The following is a 21,914-nucleotide window of genomic DNA, read 5'->3' as shown; positions in this document are numbered from 1 at the left end:
AAATTAAACATCTGGTTAAATAAGAACTGTTATTTTAGAGCATTGTATTATGTTATTTCTTTAAAAGCTAAACTTGGTTAATATAATAACATCAATGTAATTGTGGTGCTATTAATGTGTTCATATCTTCCAGGTATACAAGTCTGTAAAGTAGAAGCTTTAAAATAGCATTATATCAAGCTGGTGTTCTAAAGTTATATGGTAATTTTAGGCTTAAAAGGAAAACATTGGAAATTATTTATATCCTTTAGTGTTCTATAATTGGACCTATTATCAATAAGATATATAAGATTTTATGTTACTTTTTACACTGGGGTACAATTTAAATGTATTTTTAAGTTAATGAGAGCCTAATCTATGTAAAGGTTAATATTGTAAAACACAAGCATTTTGATACTTTTCTACAAAATGTTAAAAGCTTTAAGCCTTTCTTTAATTTATGTTTTAGATGTGATATTATATTATGGTAGTTAATATTCATGTGACCTCAAGCAACAATTTATGTAAACTTTGTAAAATGATGTTTAAAAAGTAAAGATCAGCTTCAGACCTAGAGCACTTAAGATTTATGAAAAGCTCAGCCTTACCTGAGATAAGGCTCTGTGTCCCATCTTACTAATGTGAGATTGACTATGAAAGAAGTAGGCCAAATAATCCTATCATTGAATGGGGTAAATAATTGAAAAGACACCTCACAGAAGAGGTATAATCAGTCAACAAATGTATGATTAAATTTTCAACATTTCAAGTAGTGAGAGAAATGCAAATAAAAACTACCTTGAGATTTCATCTCACTCTAGTCAGAATAGCAATTATCAAGAAATCAAGCAACAATAAACATTAGGATGTGGGGGAAAGCACATTCATGAATTGCTAGTGGTGCAACCACTATTAAAAGCAGTACTACAATTTGGTGTAACAACTATTAAAAGCAGTATGGAGATTCTTCAGAAAACTTGGAATGGAACCACCATTTGACCCAGTTATACCACTCCTCGTTTTATTCCTAAAGGACTTAAAAGCAGCATACTACAGTGATGCAGCCACAACAATGTTTACAGCAGCTCAATTCACAATAGCTAAACTATGGAACCAATCTAGTTGCCCTTCAATAGTTGAATGGATGAAGAAAATGTGTTATATATACACAATGGAATATTACTCAGTCATAAAGAATATCAAGTGCCTTCTTCAAGTCTACTGATTCTTCTGCTTGATTGATTTTTTTATTTGTACTTACTTTAAAGTTATATATATATATATATATATATATATATATATATAATAGCACAATCCATTTCTGCAACTATTAAGATAATCATGTGATTATTCTATTTAAATCTATTGATGTGGTGAATTACGCTGATTGATTTCCATATGTTGAATGAACCTTGAATCCCTGGGATGAAACCCACTTGGTCATGGTGCATTCTCTTTTTAGTTTGTTTCTTATGCAGTTTGCTAGTATTTTATTGATAATTTTTGCATCTATGTTCATCAAGGATACTGGTTTGAAGTTTTATTTTTGATGTTTCATTGTCTGGTTTTGGCATCCGGGTAATACTAGCTACATAGAATGAGTTTGGAAGGGTTACCTCCTTTTCTAATTTATGGAATAATTTGAGGAGGATTCATATTAGTTCTTCTTTAAAGGGTTGGTAGAATTTGGCTGAAAATCCATGTGGTCCTGGGTTTTCCTTTCTTGTTAGGCTCTTGACTTTTTCTACCCCCTTACTTGAAAGCAATCTGTTTAAATTTTTATAGCTTCTTGGTTCAATCTGGTAGGTCACAGATCTCTAGAAATTTTCCAATGTTTTCATGATTTTCTAGCTTATAGGAGTATAGATTACAAAGTAGCTTCTGATTATCCTCTGTATTTCAGTAGTGTCTGTAGTGATATCTCCATTTTCATTACAGATTTTTGTAATTTGCATTTTTCTTTCTTTCTCTGGGTTAGATCAGCTAAGGGCTTATAAATTTATTTTTTCAAAGGACCAGATTTTTTGATTCACTGACTTTTTTAGTTTTTTTTTTTTTTTAATTTTTATTTTTCAGGGCCAAGGACCAAGGACCAAACTTAGCATCTTGTTTGTGCTTGGCATGTGCTCTGCCACTGAGCTAAATCCCCAACACCTAAATGTTTTTAGTCTCAATTTCATTCATTTCATCTCTGATTTTTATTTAATTATTTCCTGTATTCTTCTGGTTTTGGTGTTGGTTTGTTCCTCTTTTTCTAGGGTCTTGAATTTTAATGTGAGATTATTTATTTGATATCTTTCCATTTTGTTAATGTATAAGCTCAATGCTATGACCTTTCCTTTTAGATGTGTTTTCATAGTGTCCCAGAAATTATGATATGTTGTATTATTATTCTTATTTACCTCTAATTTTTTTTAAATTTTTTTTCTGATTTCTTCTACTATCCCTTATTCATTCAATAGTGAATTATTTTGTCTCCATATGTTATAGTAATTTCTTTTTAAATTTTTCACTTACCATTGATTTTTAATTTCATTCCATTATGATCTGAAATAATACAGAGTATTGCTTCTATCTTTCTGTATTGGTGAGAATTGCTTTATGGTTTATTTTTGAATATGTTTCATGTGTAGCTGAGAAGAAAATGTATTCAATCAGTGATTAATAAATTTTATATATATATATATATATATATATATATATATATATATATATATGAGATTTATTTATGTTAAGTCTAAATAATCAATTTTATTTTTTTAATTCTGGAGCTTCTTTATTTAGTTTTTTTTTTTTTTTGAGATGATTTCTCTAATGATGAGACAGGCATGTTAATGTCACCCAGTATTATTGTGCTGTGGTCTATTCGATTCTTGATTTTGAGGAGGGTTTGTTTGATGTACATAGATGCTACATTGTTTGGGGCATATATATTTGCCACTATTATTTCTTGCTGTTGCAAGACACCCCTAAGAAAAAATATGCATGTGTACAAATGTATAAATGTCCATCATTTATTAGGCAGTACACATTAAAAAACAAAAACAAAATAGCAGAATAGTCAATGGGAGTATATGCATGCTGTCTGTGCCAAACTGTCTTTCCATTTCTTAGCTTCTCTTCTCAGCTGAATGGTGTGGGATGCAGTGGAAGATGCTTTCAGCTTCACTCATAGGATATAGTTACTGCTGGATTCTATAAGATGAGTTCGTGAAGTGAAGCTTTCAGGGGTGGTTATTGACCCAGGTGTTTTATTGCATGGGGAGTTATTGGGCATTAATGAATCCACACACTTCTAGGATTACACCCCATTATTCTCCTCAGGGCTCCATTTGTGGGAAGTGGAAGTTGGTCCTTTGCTGGTTCTTGTTTTCTAGGATACTGCCTTTTTGGCCTCCTAAGGACTGCCTCCAAGCACTGAGTTCACTCTTTCCCCCTGTGCATATCATTGAGCTGCTGCTACTGGTCCTACATTTTGCCAGATTGAAAGGAGCAGAAGATGGAGGATTTTCTCCAGCCTCTGTGATCTGTATTACTCATAGAAAAAATGGTCTCTATGCCAGAGATAATCCTCATTTATAAGGAGGCTTAGTTTAGATCTCATAGTTGGCGTCTGCCAGATTTATTTATTGGAATCAGCTCCATATTCACAGATCTAAGTTCCCGTTCTGAGTTGGTGCCACTGCCACATGGAGGTACCAAAATGTCTCCAGGTGGGCTCCCCATGCACAGCAGGCAGACTTGGGTGACTTTCTCTTCACCACTTTAATGAACCAAATAGCCACTGGGTAAGCCCAGGGCAGGTTGCCCCTCTGATCCTGGGATTCTCTATGTCAAGATTTTCTCAGCACTTTGCAGGCTTTTTCAACCTTGTGTACTAGTTTTCTTTGCTTCCACCAAGAGCTCATCTGCAATTCTGTTCCTTATTCTTGCCTGATGTACCCCAAATTTCCCAGTCTTGAAGACTCTCTGTCCAATATTGAGTATCAGTGGTGTGCTTATTTTCAATTACCCCACAGAGAAATAAGTAGTTTTCTTTTTTTTAAATTTTTTAAAAATAGTTTTCTTACTGTGTGAGTTACATGTCATGGAGCTTAGAGAAAAGCCACTTCTTGCTATTCTCATTAATCTGCCATTTTGTCTTTCTGTTGATTGATTTTTTTCCACAGGAATTTTCTATTGAATTTTTCATTTCGGCCATTGTATGTTTTATCCATTGGCTTCTTATTTTTTTTATTTGTCCAATATATCGTGTGTGTGTGTGTGTGTGTGTGTGTGTGTGTGTATATAATTTAGTCAAATTTCATTCAATTGATTATTTTGCATTTTCTTGTATTTTCATGAATTATTTTAGGAGGATTATACTGAATTCTTTGTTGGTCATTACACAGTTTTTTCTTCCCCATGTCCATAATTAGAGCTTTATTAGTTTCTTTATGTTGTATAATATTCTCCATGTTTTTCTGAGTCTTTATAATCCTTTTTGGTACTGGGGATTGAACCCAGGGGCGCCTAATCATTGAGCCACATCCCCAGCAATTTTTGATATTTTCTTTAGAGATGGAGTCTTTCCTAAGTTGCTTGGGGCCCCTCTAAGTTGTTGAGCCTGGTTTTGAGCTCACAATCCTCCTGCCTCAGCATCCCAAGCCACTGGGATTAAAGGTTTGTGACACCATGCCTGGCTTTATAGTCCTTTGTCTTTTCATTTTTGTCTACACATGAGAGAAAGATACCAGCTCTTCCATTCTTTGGTAATGTTATTTGGAAGGATAGATTATCATCATTTAGTCTAACTTGGAATTGCAGATGGTAGCAATCACTAGAAGGCAGACCTTTGTGTCAGATTCTATAGTTAGACAGAACTGCTTTCTATGATTTAAGATGGGGGAGGCTGTTGGTTATGCACTACATTGTTATTAGAACACTGGCTGGATGCTGTGGTAAGACAAAGCTGCTCAATGGCATCTTCAAATTCCTTCTTAATGAACAGGGTTGTAAGCTGCATTTCCTGTCTGGGTGTTGTTGTTGTTTGATGTTTTAGTTGGGTAAGGCTGACGCTTGGGCACAAATATGGCTGTTCAGGCAGGCAAACACAGAAGCTATGGTATATATAGCTTATACACACACACACACACACACACACACACACACACACACACAGATTTAGGCTTTCCTCTTTACCTGGATAGGGAGAAATTCAGGTTGGGCTATGATATTGCATAAGGTTATAACAGAAAATCAGGAAGGTGAAAATCCAGACCACAGTTCTTGTGTTCCAGTAAAAGAAGATATAAAATCAGACACAAAAAGTCATGAAAGAGAACTTTATTATAAGTGAAAGTTAGTGGAAATGAGGTGAAAATAAACTAAAAGCAAAGCAAGGCTCAAGCAGAGAGCACTTTCAAAAAAGAGCGGGCTGTTTCTAAGCAGAGAATGATAAAGGGATCAGTGATATCTTCAAATTTATTGCTATTACAAAGTTGTGTAGAGAATTAGGGTCCTTCTTCAGCAAACTTTATCAGTTTGTGGATAGAATTTTGACCCTAAGTGGTCCTCTCTAGAACTGTCATGATGTCCACCCTATTCATGAGTATTTCATCTATAAATCAACCCCTTACTATTGTGGGTACTGGAATAAGCAACCAGTCAGAGATTATCTTACTTCACTTGTGCTTCTAAAGAATACCCCTCTATGACCTAGTAAGAGACACTGTGGGTCAAAACTTCTGGTTTTGTCTTTACCTTTATGGATTCTGTCAAGAATTAGTCCCATAAATCCTTCTTTCTTGAGGTACTAGCCCCATTCTCTCTACTTCTGTTTCTTTAAAGTTTGTGTACTGATATTATTCTATAGGTCATCTGGTAAAAAAGTATTTACTCATTTTCTTCATCAGTAGCTTAAAGAAAACTTTAAGAGTAAATTAATGTAAACCTGTGATCTTTCTATGCATTTCACTGCTTACCACTAACTACAACCTTAAAAGGTAGCCACTCAGCTACATGGGTCAATAATGGCCAGATGCTTTCTACCTTAGACGTATAAAAGTGTACTCTTAGCTCCTGGCCTAGGAAGACTCTATACAATCTATAACCCTGAGAAGAGTCAACAGTTGAGATTTCAGTTCAGTGAAGTTCAAATGCACATGGACTTCCCAATCTAAGAAAGCCTTATTTAGATCTCTGAGGTTTGATGGGGAAGCTGGCTTGATAAATGAGCCCTGTAGACCTGAAAGTTGTTTTTCCCTTTTTTAATATTTATTTTTAGTTGTACACAACACCTTTATTTTGTTCATTTTACTTTTATGTAGTGCTGAGGATCGAACCCAGGGCCTTGCACGTGCTAGGCAAGTACTCTACTGCTGAGCCACAACCCCAGCGCCCCCCACCCCGTTTTTCCTTTGAAGTGATGTCATTGGCTATTCACGTATTGCTGATTGGAATTCAGAGTCTCTACAAAAATATATGCATTAGTTATTATGCACCCTATCCCCTGATTCATTTCTAATTATAAGTAGTTCATTCTTAACAGTATGTCCAGTGTTCTTTGTGGGGAAATATAAGTGGAATCCTATGATGTATCCCAGAATACTGCAGCATCTAGGTGTCTGCTTCCAAATATCTTTTGCACTATAGAAAGCATAAGTTTACTGCAGTCACCACTGTGCCACTGTGCTTTCGTGGAAAGGAAAAGACAGTCAAAATAAAACCATTCCTCTTTTTTGCTAATTTGTATTTGTTCTTTCTAGATATACATAACAGTAGACTGTGTTTTGACATATTATACATTTATAGGTTATAACTTATTCTTATTTGTATTGCATTCTTGTGGTTTGTACATGATGTGGCATTTCACAGATCATGTATTCATATATGAACCTAGGAAAGTTATGTCAACTTCATTCTACTGTCTTTCCTAATCTCATCCCTCCTCCTTCAATTTATTCTCCTTTGTCTAATCCACTGAATTTCTATCCTAACCTACTCTCCCCCTTTATTGTGTGTTAGCATTTATAACTCATAGGGAACATTTGGCCTTTGTTTTTTTTGGACTGTATTATGCCCTTGAAAAGTAAAATGGATAAAGAAAATGTGGTATATATACACAACGGGATATTATTCAGCCATAAAGAAAAATAAAATTATGGCATTTGCTGAGAAATGAAAGGAACTGGAAACCATTCCTCTTAATTTTCTAATTCAGTTTTTCTTTATTGAAGAAGGGTGTCTTGGCTTCACTTTCAAATTTGGGAATATTCACAAAGATATACTTATCTGTGAATAGTTCCGAATTGGAATTCTGTGAAGGGGAATGGAATCAAGATCTCTTCTGCCATTTTGCTGTTGTCTTTCCAGTAAGTTGACCAATGGATTCTATCTAGTTTTTTGGCTTGTAAATAAAGTTACTATGAGAACCATGTACAAGTTTGTGTGTGTGTGGAAAAATGTATCAAATCTTTTGAATATATTCCTGGAAGTGGAATTGAATATATTAATTATTTGAGAAAATTCTATTTTTTCCTTTTTATTGGTGCATTATAATACATAACAGTTGGATTTGTTATAATATATTTATACATGCACAAAATAAAACAGTATAATTTGATCAATTTCATTCCCCAGCACCTCCTCTTTCTTCTTCTCTCTCCTTCAATCCCCTCTTGTATTCTATTTTTTAATTTGTTCTAATTAATTATATATCACAATAGAATGCTTTTTGACATGTTGTATACAAATGAAGCACAATTTCTCATTCCTCTGGCTGTACATGCTGCAGAATCACACCAGTAGTGCAATCACACATACATATAGGGTAATAAGTCTGTCTCATTCCACTGTCTTCTCATCCCCAACCCTCCCCTCACTCCCCTCTGTACAATCCAAAATTTCTTCATTCTTCCCTACCCCCTCCCACTATGGGTCAACATCTGCTTATCAGAGAAAATATTCATCATCTCTAGCAATTAGAGAAACACAAATAAAAACTATTCTAAAGGGGCTGGGGTTTCGGCTCAGAGGTAGAGTGATCACCTGGCATGTGTGGGGCACTGGGTTCAATCCTCAGCACCACATAAAAATAAATAAAATAAAGATATCATGTCCATCTATAAATAAAAACAAATTTTAAAAGAAAACTACTCTAATATGTAATCTCACTCCAGTAAAAATGGCAATTATCAAGAATACAAGCAACAATAATGTTGGTGAGGATGTGCAGAAAAAGGTACAATCATACATTGTTAGTGGGACTGCAAATTGGTGCAACCACTTTGGAAAGCAGAACAAAGATTCCTCAGAAACTTGGAATGGAACCATCACATGAACCAGCTATTTCACTCCTTGGTTTATACCCAAAGGACTTAAAATCAACATAGTACAGTGTTGGAGCCACATCAATGTTTACAGCAGCCCAATTCACAGAAGCTAAACTTTCTTACATTGTCTCAAACATGAGGTTTCAAGGGACAACTCCTTCTAAATTATAAAAGGTGGAGTTAGGAAAAGTTTGGAGGAAAAATACTAAAGAAAGCTGAGAATGTAATAACATCTTTATTTTTTTAACAATTGGTGCATTGTAAGTATACATAATAATGGGATTCATTATTATATATCCACATAGTCACAATGCATAATTCGGTCTATTTCCTTTCTCAGTACACCTGTTTTCCTCCCCTCCTCCATGTCCCAACCCCCTTAATCTCATCCACTTCTTTCTTCTTTTTCTATGGAGTACTTTTGCTTTATTTTATTCTATCTGGCTTCCACATCCAAGAGAAAACATATAACCCTTGACTTTCTGAGTCTAGCTAATATCACTCAGCATGATATTCTCTAGTTCCATCCATTTCCCTATACATGTCATAATTTCATTTTTCTTCACAGCTGAATAAAATTTACCATTTTGCATCTACATCACATATTATTTACCCACTCACTCGTTGTTGACAGAAGTCTAGGCTCATTCCATAGATTGTCAATTTGTTATTTTGATACTATAAACATGGTTATACAGGTATCACTACAGTATGTTGATTTTGATAATTTTGGATATATACAAATGAACGTTATAGCTGGTTCAATAGTACTTCCATTCCTAATCTGTTGAAAACCTTTGTACTGATTTCCAAATCAGTTCTGCTAATTTACAATCTCAACAATAGTGCATAAGCATTCTCTCACCAGGGTTTAATATTAATTGTATTTTTGATGACTGCCTCTTTAACCAGAATTAGTTAATTTTATGTTCCTAAGTGCATTTCCTTGATGCCTAAAGATGTATATTTTAAGATATGTTTTGGCCATTTGTTATTTCTTCTTTTGAGAAATATCTCATTTGATCATTTATTGGTAAACTTATTTCTTTTATGATGATATTGGAGATATATCTCAAATAAATTAACACCAAAGAAAAAATATATTCTGGATACTAATTCTGGATAAATATTCTGGGATATTAATCCTCTGACAAAGAATGGCTAGACACAATTTTTTTCATTATGTAAGCTATCTATGTATTTTCTCTTTGTGGCTAAGAAGCTTTTAAAATTATGTTATTATTTCATTCATTAATACTTGGTTTTATTTTCTGAGTTTTAGGTTTTATGCTGAGCAAGACAGTGTTTGCACTTACATGATAATGTGTTGATCCTGTGTTTTCATCTAGCATTTGCAATGTTTCTTGTCCAATTCTAAGGTCTTTGATCCATGTTGAGTTGACTGTTGTTCAGGGAGAAAGATAAAGATCTAGTTTCATTCTTCTACATAGGAATATACAGTTTTCCCAGAACAGATTATTCTAAAAGGCTGTCTTATATCCAACATATGTTTTTGATTCCTTTGTCAAAGATTAGATGACTGTACATGTGTGAAGTTGTTTCTGGATTCTTCTACTCCAATTCATTTTTATATGTTTCTGTTTTTGTGTCAGTAATATATTTCTGCTGTATAATTTTCAGTTGGAAATATTGATGCCTCCACAATTTATCTTATTTCTTGTTTTAGCTCTATTGAGACTTTTATTTTTCCATATTAACCTAAAAACTTTTAAAAAATCTTTGAAAAATATCATTGGTATTTTGATGGCTATTGCACTGAAGGTATAGATCACTTTTGGAAATATGGACATTTTGACAATATCATTTCTGCCTATCAAAGAACCTGGGAGGTACTTTCTTCTTCAAGTGTATTTTTTACTTTCTTTCTTCAGTGTTCTTTAATTTTTAATGTAGAGGTAATAAATGAAGGCAAAACATCAGTGGAAACTCCAGGAAAAATAGTGGTGATAGTAATGTGTTCTGAGAGAAGATGCAGAAAGCATTCAAAACTTTTTCAAAGAGTGGCCATATAGGCTTAAATGAAAAACTTTACAAGAGTAGCATTATTATTTGAATCATAATGTCCTATATAAACTATTTGTTGCAGGTTTGGTCACTGATTTGTGGTTTTATTAGGTTCTGGAAATGTTAAGAAATGGGACCTAGTGAGAAAAGTTTGGTTCATGATGGTGTGCACTTAAAGGGGTTACTGGGACCCTGGCACAACAACACCTCCTCCTCTTCCTCCTTCTCCCACCCCCTTCTTTCTCCCCTCAGTAAACAAATGTTAAGCAGCCATACATAATGGTGCTATAATAAGAACAAATTAGACTACCCTATGGAAGAATAGGCCTAGACTTTGTAACAGTTTATATTATTTGAGATACACTTGAAATGCCTTTATGGAAAATATCATCTTCCTGCTCTTAAAATATCAGCATTAGCAAAGTGTTTCTTTAATTTTGTCTTTTAAAAATGTATGTTCAATGGACCAGTGTAATATATGAGGTACATTAAACAATATACATTTTAGTATGTATTTTTAATATAGTTTTGTACAAAAGTAGGTTTTAAAATGTAAATTATGAAAGAATATTAATTATCTAAGGAGAGAATAATAAAAGTTGAGAGAAAAGAAACGAAGAGGCAAGCATTTCATAAAAATTACTTCACTATTATTTTAAGGATCAGCTCTGTCAGTAGATTTTGACTTGATTATCTTTTAAAAAATATTTTCATGATGGGGGGGCAGAAATTGCAGTTAGGATGTCATAATTCTTAGTATATAAGACAGGGATTAAGGGCCTGGTAATGTAGTTTATTGGTAGAGAGCTTATCTAGCATGTTCAGGGCTCTGGGTTCTATACTCAGTACAACAGAAAAGTAATAATTAAAGGTAGTATAGTTAAATATGAGTACTTGTCATAATTAAAACATGCTTTATATACCTGACAATCATACTAGGAGAAATGACTTGCTCTGTTCAATAATTGCATGTGCCTTAGAAAGATTTACCATATTTTGAAATTCATAGTTATGACCAAATACAAATTCAATCTTAAATAGGTTGATATTGAAAAATTAAATATTAATATTGTTTCAAATATAATATTAAGGAGAAAATTAAATGGTCATGTAGCTACCAAAATCACATTTGAATTTCCTCAGGATAAATAAATGTGAACATATTGGATTAATATTTCTCAAACTCTATTATGTGTTTTTGTGCAAAGATAGTACAAAATCAATCATCTGTGAAAATACATCCATGGGTTTTCTAAGGAAGATTAGATATCATAAAAGAAATTAGATATCATAAAGTTATAAGGAAGATCAATAGAGTAGAAAAAAGTTCACTAAAAGATACAGATCATAAGCATAATTTCAGTACACAAAAATATTTTTGAGAGTGCAATGTGGACGTCAAACACTTGGATAAATGCTGGGATTACAAATATTGATCAAGATACATTTTCACCTTTTTTGATGAAATAGAAATTGGGGATCATTTAGGGAGTTAGAATTGTAAATTCAGATTTAGATTGAGGGAACAAAAAATCTGATAGGAATTATCAAATATATGGAGAGAGTTCTTTATATGAATTAATTATCCAGAAATCTATGGTGAAGATAAAAGTTTTTTTTAAAAAAAATATTAGTATGCAAATAGTATTTGAGGTTGGAATAGACAAAATCAAATAAGAAATTATACAAAATGAGGAGAAAAGGTCCTCAAGTTGAATCCTGGAACAAAACAGCAACAGTTCAAAGTTTAATGAGAAGTCCAAGAAAAAGAAAAAAGTAGAAATATGGTCCTTATAGAAGTAAGGAGACAAAATACCTTTATAAAATATAAAAAGGATAAGAAGATGTGTGTTAAAAGCTTTTAAACAGAATAACAAGAATATAATTATGTCTATTAGACTTAGCAGTATATAGGTTATAAATGATTATGATAATAACAGTTAAGGTAAAATGGTACGAACAGAAGTAAGTTAGAAGTGGAATAAACGGTTAATAGGAGATAACATTGTGGTTTCAATATTTGTAGAGAATTTTAAAAATTATTATATTTGATGTAATATTCATGATCATGCATCAATTGTATATTTTAATGTGCACAGTGTGATATTTCAATGCATGCATAAAATGTGCACTGATAAAATCCATCTTTCCTTTATTCATCCTCCACCCCCAAATCCTTAACCTATATATCAATATGCTGCATTCAGGTCAACTTCCATTTGCTTTTACTTATGAGATAGAACATGTGGTATTTTCTTCATGTGTTTGGCTTATTTTATTTATTGTAATATCCTGAAATTTCATCAATTTGCTTCAAATAACAAGCTTTCACTCATCCTTATTGCTGAATAATACCAGATTTTCATTTAAAATGTTTTCATTAGTGCATTATAGTTATACACAATACTGTGATTCATTTTGACATAATCAAATATGTATGGAGGATAATTTGCTCCATTTCAATCCTCAGTATTTCCTTTCTCCCTCTTCTTCTCATTCCCCTTATTCTCCTTCCTCTATCTATCAGTATCCCTTCTGTATATTTAGTTTTTAGTTGGTAATATATATATATATATATATATATATATTATATATAAATAATATATATAAAGGTATATATAATATATATTATATATAATAATATATAAAGGTATATGTATATAATATGTATAATATATATGTGTTTACATTATAAATATGATATTTTATACATATATATATATATAAAGTTATACTGCACTGTGGTACATTCATGTATGTACATAGCATAATTTGTTCATTTTCATTCCAGAGTTCCTCTTTTTTCTCTATCCATTTTCATTATCAACTCTTCTGGTTATAGGCACCTAGACTGTTTCTATATCTTAACTAATGTGAAGAGTGCCACAATAAACATCTTCATGCAGGTATATTTGATATGCTGTTTTCATGTTCTTTGGATATGTATATCCAGAATTGGGATAGCCCTATCATATAATGGATCGCTTTGTTGTTTTGAAATTTCTATAGTGGCTCTATAAAAAGTATTTCTACCAATGTATATGAGTTTCATTTTCCCCACATCCTTGATAGCATATGGTTTTTATTTATTATAACTTCTAATAGGTTAGAGGATATCTCATTGTAATTTTGACTGGAGTTTATCAATGGCTAAAAATATTTTTTTCCTTATAATTTTGGCCCATTTGGAATTTTTGATATTGAGATTGTTTAGTCAGAAAATTTATCCTGATCGTTTTTTAATTTTTCTTTATTCTTTGTTACAATTTATTCTACATAGTTATACATGATAACAGAATGCATTTCAATTCATTTTATACAATAGAGCACAATTTTTCAATTTTCTGCCTATACATGATGCAGAGTAGCACCATTTGTGCAATCATACATGTACCTAGGGTAATGATGTTTAACTCATTCCACCACCTTTCCTGCCCTAGGCCCCTTCCCCTCCCCACTTTCCCTCCCCCGCCTTTTTTTTTTTTTTGATTATGAGGATGAACCTGGGGATGCTTTACTACTGAGACACATTTTCAGTTCATATATATATATATATATATATATATATATTTTTTTTTTTTTTTTTTTTTTTTGAGAAAATGTATTGCCAAGATGCTGAGCCTGGACTTAAACTTGTGATCCTCATGCCTCAATTTCTTGAGTTGCTGGGATTGCAGGCATGCACTATCACCTCTGAGTTAATTTATCCATTTTAATTGGATTTCTTATGTTTGTTATGGTAGATGTTGAGTTTATTTTGAATTTTTTATATATTCTTTTTATATTTTTATTTATTTCTTTTTATGTAGTAATCTTTTATCAGATAAATAATTGGAAAATACCATTATATGGATTGTTTCTTCAGTATGTTGATTGTTGCCATTGCTGTGCAGAAGTATTTTGATTTGATGATATCATCTATTTTTATTTTCTGTGCCTTTGAGGTCATTTAAAAAAATCAACACTTATACCAATTTCATGAAATATTTCTTGCTATATTTTTCTAGTAGTTTAAATTTCTGGTATTATATTTATGTCTTTGGTCTATATTTAGTTGATTACTATACAAGGTGAGAGATAGAGGTCAAGTTCCAGTCCTTTGAATATGAATATATTTCCCCAGCATCACTCATTAAATTTTCTCTTTTTTCCAATGTATGCTTTTAGCAACTTTATCAAGAATCATTCTGCTGCCAGGTGTGCCTATAAGCCCTACTACTTAGGAGGTCAAGACAGGAGGATTGCAAGGTTTGGGGCAGCCTTGGTGAGACCCTATCTCAAAAGAAAATAAAACAGTTTGTTATAGATTAGTAAACTTATTACTGTTTTTCTATTCTGTGCCATTGCTCTGTGTCTGGCTTCATGCAAATACATTTTGTATTGGATACTATACCTCGGTCTTCAGTAAGGTGTCTCTCTCTCTGCGGACTCTGCTTAGTCTGTATACATTTTGTTGATTTTGTTTCTCATTCAGAATCCATCTCTTCATTTCATTGATCGTTTGTATTTTGCTTCAGAATGTATTTCATTTATTTCTCTTTTTATCTTATGTCTTTCCTTCTATTAATTTTCAATGTTGCTTTTCTTTTTTTGCTCATCTCAATAATTGAGCCAAATTATTAGGTAACTCATTTGAAATCATATTTTTATGTAAGAGTTCATATCTATGAACTTCCTTTTAGTTCTATTTTTGCTGCATCACTTACATATTTCTATGTTTTATTTCTATCTATTTCTGAGAAAATATACATTCCCTGATGATTTCTTCAACATCCCACTGTTTATTCCAAATTGTGTCACTCAGTTCCCATTTCTTCAATAATATCTGAAGTAGTTGGTTGTTGTTGTTGTTGTTGTTGACTTTTAGTTTTTCTCAATTGTTGTCCAAATGATAAATAATGTCACTTTTTTTTAATAAATGGAGACTTGTTTTTGGACCCACTGTCTGGTCTATTCTAGCAAAAATCAATGTGCTAGTGAAATAAATGTATATTTTGAAGCTGTTAGAAAGTTCTAATTTTTTAGTCTAATTTTTCTGTGATATAGCATAATTCCAATGTTTCTTTGTTGATTCATTTTGTCTGGATTACCTGGACATTGATCAAATAAGGGTGCAAATTCCCCACATTGTTGTAGTATTGTAGCCTGTCTCTTGCTTTAGATCACAGATTTGTTTCATAGAATTGGGTGCTCCAACATGAGGTACATGCACATTTACAATTATGTCTTCTTGTCAAGTTGATTTCTGGATCATTAGATAATGATCTTTTCTTTAAATTTTTGTCTTACAATCTATTTTGCTAGATGTAAATATTGTTATTCTTGCTTGCTTTTAGTTTCCATTCATGTGGAATATATTTTTCAATCCTTTTCCATTCATCATTTGCATGTCTTTACTTGTGAAGTATGTTTATTGTAAGCAACATATTGTAGGATCTTTTTATTTTCATTCAGCCATTCTGTGTCTTTTAGTTGGATAATTAGTCCACTTACATTTCATATTTTAATGACAGATAAAAACTGACTCCCATCAATTTATTACTTTTTGTTTATTGTTAAGAGCCTCTATTGCTGACAGCTTTAGTGGTGGTTGACAACCTGAAACAAATGTCCTCAGACCAGATAGTTCCATGGATCCATATACTTTGAGGGGAGAGTTGGTGATATAAAGCACCATTTGTGACACTCACACCCAAGCTTCACAGCAGTGCACATTCAGAAATTTTGTGAGGAAAAGGCATCAGCAACAATGAGACCTGAAGCATCGTCTACTGGCAATGATGAGAGAGGAGCATGTATATTGAGGGATGGGCTGGTATTGATAATGGAATCTACTATTCTGTTGGCTAACCTCATTGGAGATAAAAATGTATGCCCAGTTCTGGTGCAGTGATAAGGTGTAATTGTCAATGAGACCCTCATTGCCATCTGGAAAGGCCTAATTTGACAGGAGCACATATTCAGAGAAGACCCAGTGGTGCAGTGGTCTGGAGAACTGGCTGTTGATTTCAATAAATGAGTGCCATCAACTTAAACAGGTCATGTGGTAAGGGGCATGTGGCTTGCAGGAGATGTTCCCTGCCCTCATTCCTATTATAAATATGAGGACACACATTGCTGTCAATGGTATTTTCCCCAATGGACAGGTGTAAAGGTTTTGTGTTTGGATTGGGGTCTCTGATAACTTCATGACTGTGGAATGCTTAGCTGCTGGGAAAGTTTCTTTGCAAAGGTGCAAAATACATAGCTGCTATAGCAATGCTCTGCATGAAGAGGCTCTGAGGTAGTGTCTTATTAGCCTTGACTCTGATCTCAGGCATACAAATCCTGGGAATAAAGGAACTCTCTTGTTAGAAAACCACTATGTTTCACCAAGTTCTGCTGTGTCCAAACCTGTTCACATAACAGTAACTTTAAACAATGGACTTTCTTGAGAGCTACACAAAGCTCCTAACATTGCACATTGCAACTGCAGTACCCAACTGAGGAATAAGCTGCATAATGTTGCTAATTCTGTAACCTGCCCAAAATAATGTACTACTGATGCCAGTGACCTAATGTAACCTATTGATATAAATAAAGCTGGCAACTTGGACAAGGGGCCCTTCTGCCATTCTTCCTCTGCTCCTTGCTTCTGTCTTCTTTTGTTTTCTTTACAGACAGGTACCCTATATTCTGTATTTTCAAGGGCAGAACTCTTCATTTGCCAGTTGACCACAATACAGAATGCCAAGAAGGTTGTGTGCTGGTGTTACTTAAAATTTTCTGGGATGAGTTGGGTTTGTGAGCCTGTAATCCTCCACACTGATGCGAAAGAATGTCTGTAGATTTCCAAAGATAGGATTTGCAGGAATTTCTGACACATAGAGCAGTATGGATTTGGACAGCACCTCCTTTATCAGGGTGGTTCTCAGCCACAGCAGTCTGGATTCTGGGGATAGGCAGGGAAAACAATATGAATATCTTTTCTAGGGAAAGGCTACTGTGGAGAATCGGGATTACTTCTCCATCTGTGCTACAAGATTGTGTCAATTGTAAAATTTTTCAATATCTAAAATTGCTGATGGCCACCATGATTGAATTTTCTTTGTATTTCCTGTTCTTTCTTTTCCCTGCTATGGGGCATACGAGCTACCCCTGTACAGGAATAAGAGTGACAGTTCCCAGGTAACTTAGTTTCTTTTTTTATACTATTGAATCTGGTTTCAGAGTTTTCTCCCTTGCTAAGTTCCAGTGTTCTCCCATATCCACTGACCTAAATATGCAACTATAAAACTTTAGCTTCAGTTCTTTATGTGGAATAGAAATCTAATGCTGTATACCTTTATTGTATCATCTTGAAAATCCTTGTAGGCAACTTTTTTATGAGGGTGCAAGAATGAAAGAAGCATTTTTTTTGTACCAAGTATTGAACTCAGGGACACTCGACCACTGAGTCACGTCCCCAGCCCTATTATGTATTTATTTAGAGACAGCGTCTCATTTTTGCTGAGGCTGGCTTTGAACTCTTGATCTTCCTGCCTCATCCCCCTGAGCTGCTGGGATTATAGGCGTGTGCCACTGTGCAGGCAGCATATTGTTTTGTTAAATGATAGTCTTTTGAAATACTAAAGGTATTTGAATACACTGGTATATTGATGTAAATGTACTATGTAGAGGGAACTATTTATGATATAGAAAACAGACTATAATTATGATTATATACCCCAAACTATTGAGTACCTACTTAATACTGGGTTGGAATATAGATACAAATGATATATCAGTGAATGGACATATTCTACTTTTCAAGTAATTTACATTATAGTGAATAATTTAAAACTTAGTAACTTTAGAAGATAATAAATGATTGACCTTTGATAGTAAGCAGATTAGTTCATGAAAAGTTTTTCATATTAATTTAGAGTGTATAAATTTTACCCTAAAGGCTATAAAAACAACTGAAGAAATTTAATTAAAGTTTTTATTTGTTGTTCAGTTACATTTCAGAATGATCACCCTATTGGTAGAGGAATCAGACAGGAAAAAGCAAGAGTAGCTAAAGAAGAAATAGGAAACTAGTGTAATAGAACAAGAAATGATTTAAAAAAGCTTGAAATAGGGTGTCACTTTTGAGAGTGATTAAAAGGATTTTAAAAATTAGAACCAATAGCACATAGTGATTGATTAGGTTTATAAGATAAGAGAGATAAAGAGCTAGAGATGGCTTTTAGTTTCTCTGTTATACAGAATATAAAAGTGCTATGATGTGGAACTTGTCTCCAAAAAACCATGTGTTAGAGGTTTGGTTTTCAACTTTGCCCCACTAGGAGGTGGTGGAAAAATTAAAAGGTTCTATCTAGTGGGAGGTCTTTCAGTCACTGGGAGAGTGCACTGAAAAAAAATTGTGGGACACAGACCTTTCTGATTACTATTTTTTCTTAATTGTCATGAAGTGAATGATCTTATTCTACCACATTTCTATAATGACATGTTTCCTTTCCTCAGACCCAAAAGCATGGGGGCCATTCAATAATAGACTGATAATTCCAAAAGTGTGAACCCAAGTAAACACATTTTTTTCTTTGTAAGTTGATTAACTCAGGTATTTGTTACACTTACGGAAGATAACACAAAATTGGCACCAAGAAGCAAGATGTTTGATATTTCTATATACCTGATGATGTGAAAAAAAAACAACATTTAAATTGTTTTGCAGGATTGGTTTGGAAAAGTTTGGAGGAGCATGGTGGAGAAATTCTAGAATGTTGTTAGGAGAGCTGAACTTACTGTTCTCTTAAGGGCTCTAAAGACCAGAATACTGATAGAAATGTGGACAAGAAAGACTATTTTTGTGGGGTTTCATAAAAAAATGAGAAATCTATTGTCAACTGCAATAAAGACCAACCTTGTTACAACTTGACAACTTTTTTCCTGCATTTTATCTATTTCCTGATATTTTGTTATGTGAAGCTTAAAAGTAATGGCCTAATGTACTTAATCAGGGGAAACTTTAAGGTGGAAAGACACTCAGGGTGCTCATATTTACTTTGAGAATTGCGAGCAAAATGGAACAAATCAGAAATATTTTTTAAAAATGCATTTTGGGCTGGGATTATGGATCAGTGGTAGAGTGCTCTCCTAGCATGCACAAAGCCATGGGTTCAATCCTCATCACCACATAAAAATAAATAAATAAAATAAATGTATTGTGTCCAACTACAACTAAAAAAAATAAATATTTAAAAATGCATTTGAGACAGGAAAATAAGAGTATACACAAGGTTTTGACCAAAGAGAATGCAGGTAATAAATAAAATACTTTGAACCATCACATTAGCAAAGATGCATTAGGGCATTTCAGAAATTACCAAAGATACAACTTCATATTCTCACATATATGGCAATACAGATGTGTTTCCAAGGCTTTGCAAGGTAGAATTTTTTTTAATTGAGAACCTAAGGGCCACTGCTCATTCAGGACTACCTTGGAATTTTTGTCCTTGTGTCCAGACAGGGCAAATCACTTGAAGTCTACCCAGGCATAGTTCATTCAGATGGTCAGTTTGATTATGAATTCACCACTACCTCTGAGCTTTGTATATGTTTTATTGGTAATAGTTATAATTGATTTGCTACTAGATAAGGCACCCCCTTAAGCATTTTTTGTATGGTCTAGTGAATTATATCAACTTTTCCTAGTCTGGGAAAGAATTTTTCTTTACTGAAGTAGAGCTTTACTAGTGTATTATTCTTTTTTAAATTATTTTTTAATTCATTTTAATTAGTTATACATGACACTAGAATGCATTTATGCACTTCGAATAAATCATACATAAATGGGATATAATTTCTCATTTTTTTTGAGTGTACATGTTGCAGAATCATATAGGTCATGTAGTTACATATATACATAAAGTAATAATGTTCATTTCCTTCTAAATTTCCTATCAAATGTATGAAATATGATATGTCAAGAGCATTGTAGTGTTTTGAGCAACCAATAAAAAAAAAGAATATATGTAGTCAGGGGGCACTAGAGAAGAGTATTATTACCTTAAGTTAGGAGGAGGGAAGTGATAAGAGGGGAAGGGCAGAGATATATGGGGACTAGTGTATTATTCTTGATTGGTATGTTTCTTTTTTCAACACTGGAATATATCTTCCTTCTTCCTCAAGGTTTCTGCTAAGAAGTCTACAAATATCATTACAGGAGCTCATTTGTAAGAGTCAAGTCTCTTTCACCTGGATACTTTTGCATTGACTATTTTATTATAATATATATCATGTTATCATTCTCTAAATTGTTTTTATTTGAGGTTCATTGAGACTACTACATGTGTATGTCACACCCATCTTAAGATTTTGATATTTCAGCCATTATTGTTTTAAATAAGCTTTCTGATTTTCTGATTGGTTTTCTCTATTTTCCTGAGATTCTCATGTATTGTACTTTCATTTGACTGATGGTATCCCATGGGTCCATAATCCTTACTTCAATCACTTTTCTTATTTCTTAAAATTCCTCTAATTATCTGATTTCAAATGTTTGTGCTTGAGTTAACTGATTCCTTATTTTGTGTGATTGAGTCTGCTCTTCAAGTTCTTTTATTAGTAACTATTAGGGCTTATGAATATATGGGATACATTTGTTGAATTTAAATGAATAAAATAATTTCTACTATATAAATAATTTTTCAAATAAAGGAATTGAGAAACAGTATTACTTCTCAACACTAGCCCCAAGTGCACCACACTTTTGCCAAAAATATCTTTCTATCTATATATATATGTGTGTGTGTGTGTGTGTGTGTATATATATATATATATATATATATATATATATATATACATTTATATGTGTGTGTGTGTGTGTGTGTGTGTGTGTGTATAAGTAAGCAGATTAGGTCATAAAAAGTTTTTCATATTAATTTAGGGAGTATAAGTTTTACCCTACAGGCCATAAAAAACAACTAAAGAATTTTAATTAAAGTTGTCATTTAGTTACATTTCAGAATGATGACCCTACTGGTAGGTAGGTAGATAGATAGATAGATAGATAAATGTTTAGATGAGATTTAATTCAGGGATGCTTAACCACTGAGCCATATCCCCAGCCAGTTTTTAAATATTTTATTTAGAGGCAGGGTCTTGCTGAGTTGAATAGGGCCTTGCTAAGTTGCTGAGGTTGGCTTTGAACTCCTGTCTCAGGCTCCTGAGCCATTAGGATTACAAATGGGTGCTACCATGCCCAGCCACAAAAAAAGAAAAAAAATCACTTAAAGATTTTATAGTGAAATAAATTCCTTGCTTAAATATGACTCAATATTAACAACAAAATGTATGGGGTAATGTAAGTTTCAAAATTAAATGTGATGCTAAAACTAAAACAAATTAAAGGATTGTTTTCTTAAAGTATTTTGACATTGCCATAATAATAAATATTTTAGAGTATCTTAATTTCATTATTTACTAGGCTGTCATTAGAAAAACACTGCTTACTTCTTATATCAAAATATTATCAGTTCATGCTTCAAACAATTATATAACAATAATATATTTTCTTTCTGATGTTTACTATGAATAAATATTCCAGCATCAAAAGGTTAGCAATTATGC

Source organism: Callospermophilus lateralis, chromosome X (assembly GCF_048772815.1).
Source record: "Callospermophilus lateralis isolate mCalLat2 chromosome X, mCalLat2.hap1, whole genome shotgun sequence".
NCBI classification, from domain to species: domain Eukaryota; kingdom Metazoa; phylum Chordata; class Mammalia; order Rodentia; family Sciuridae; genus Callospermophilus; species Callospermophilus lateralis.
The sequence above is the reverse complement of the archived record's forward strand: the minus strand, read 5'-3'. Positions refer to the sequence as shown.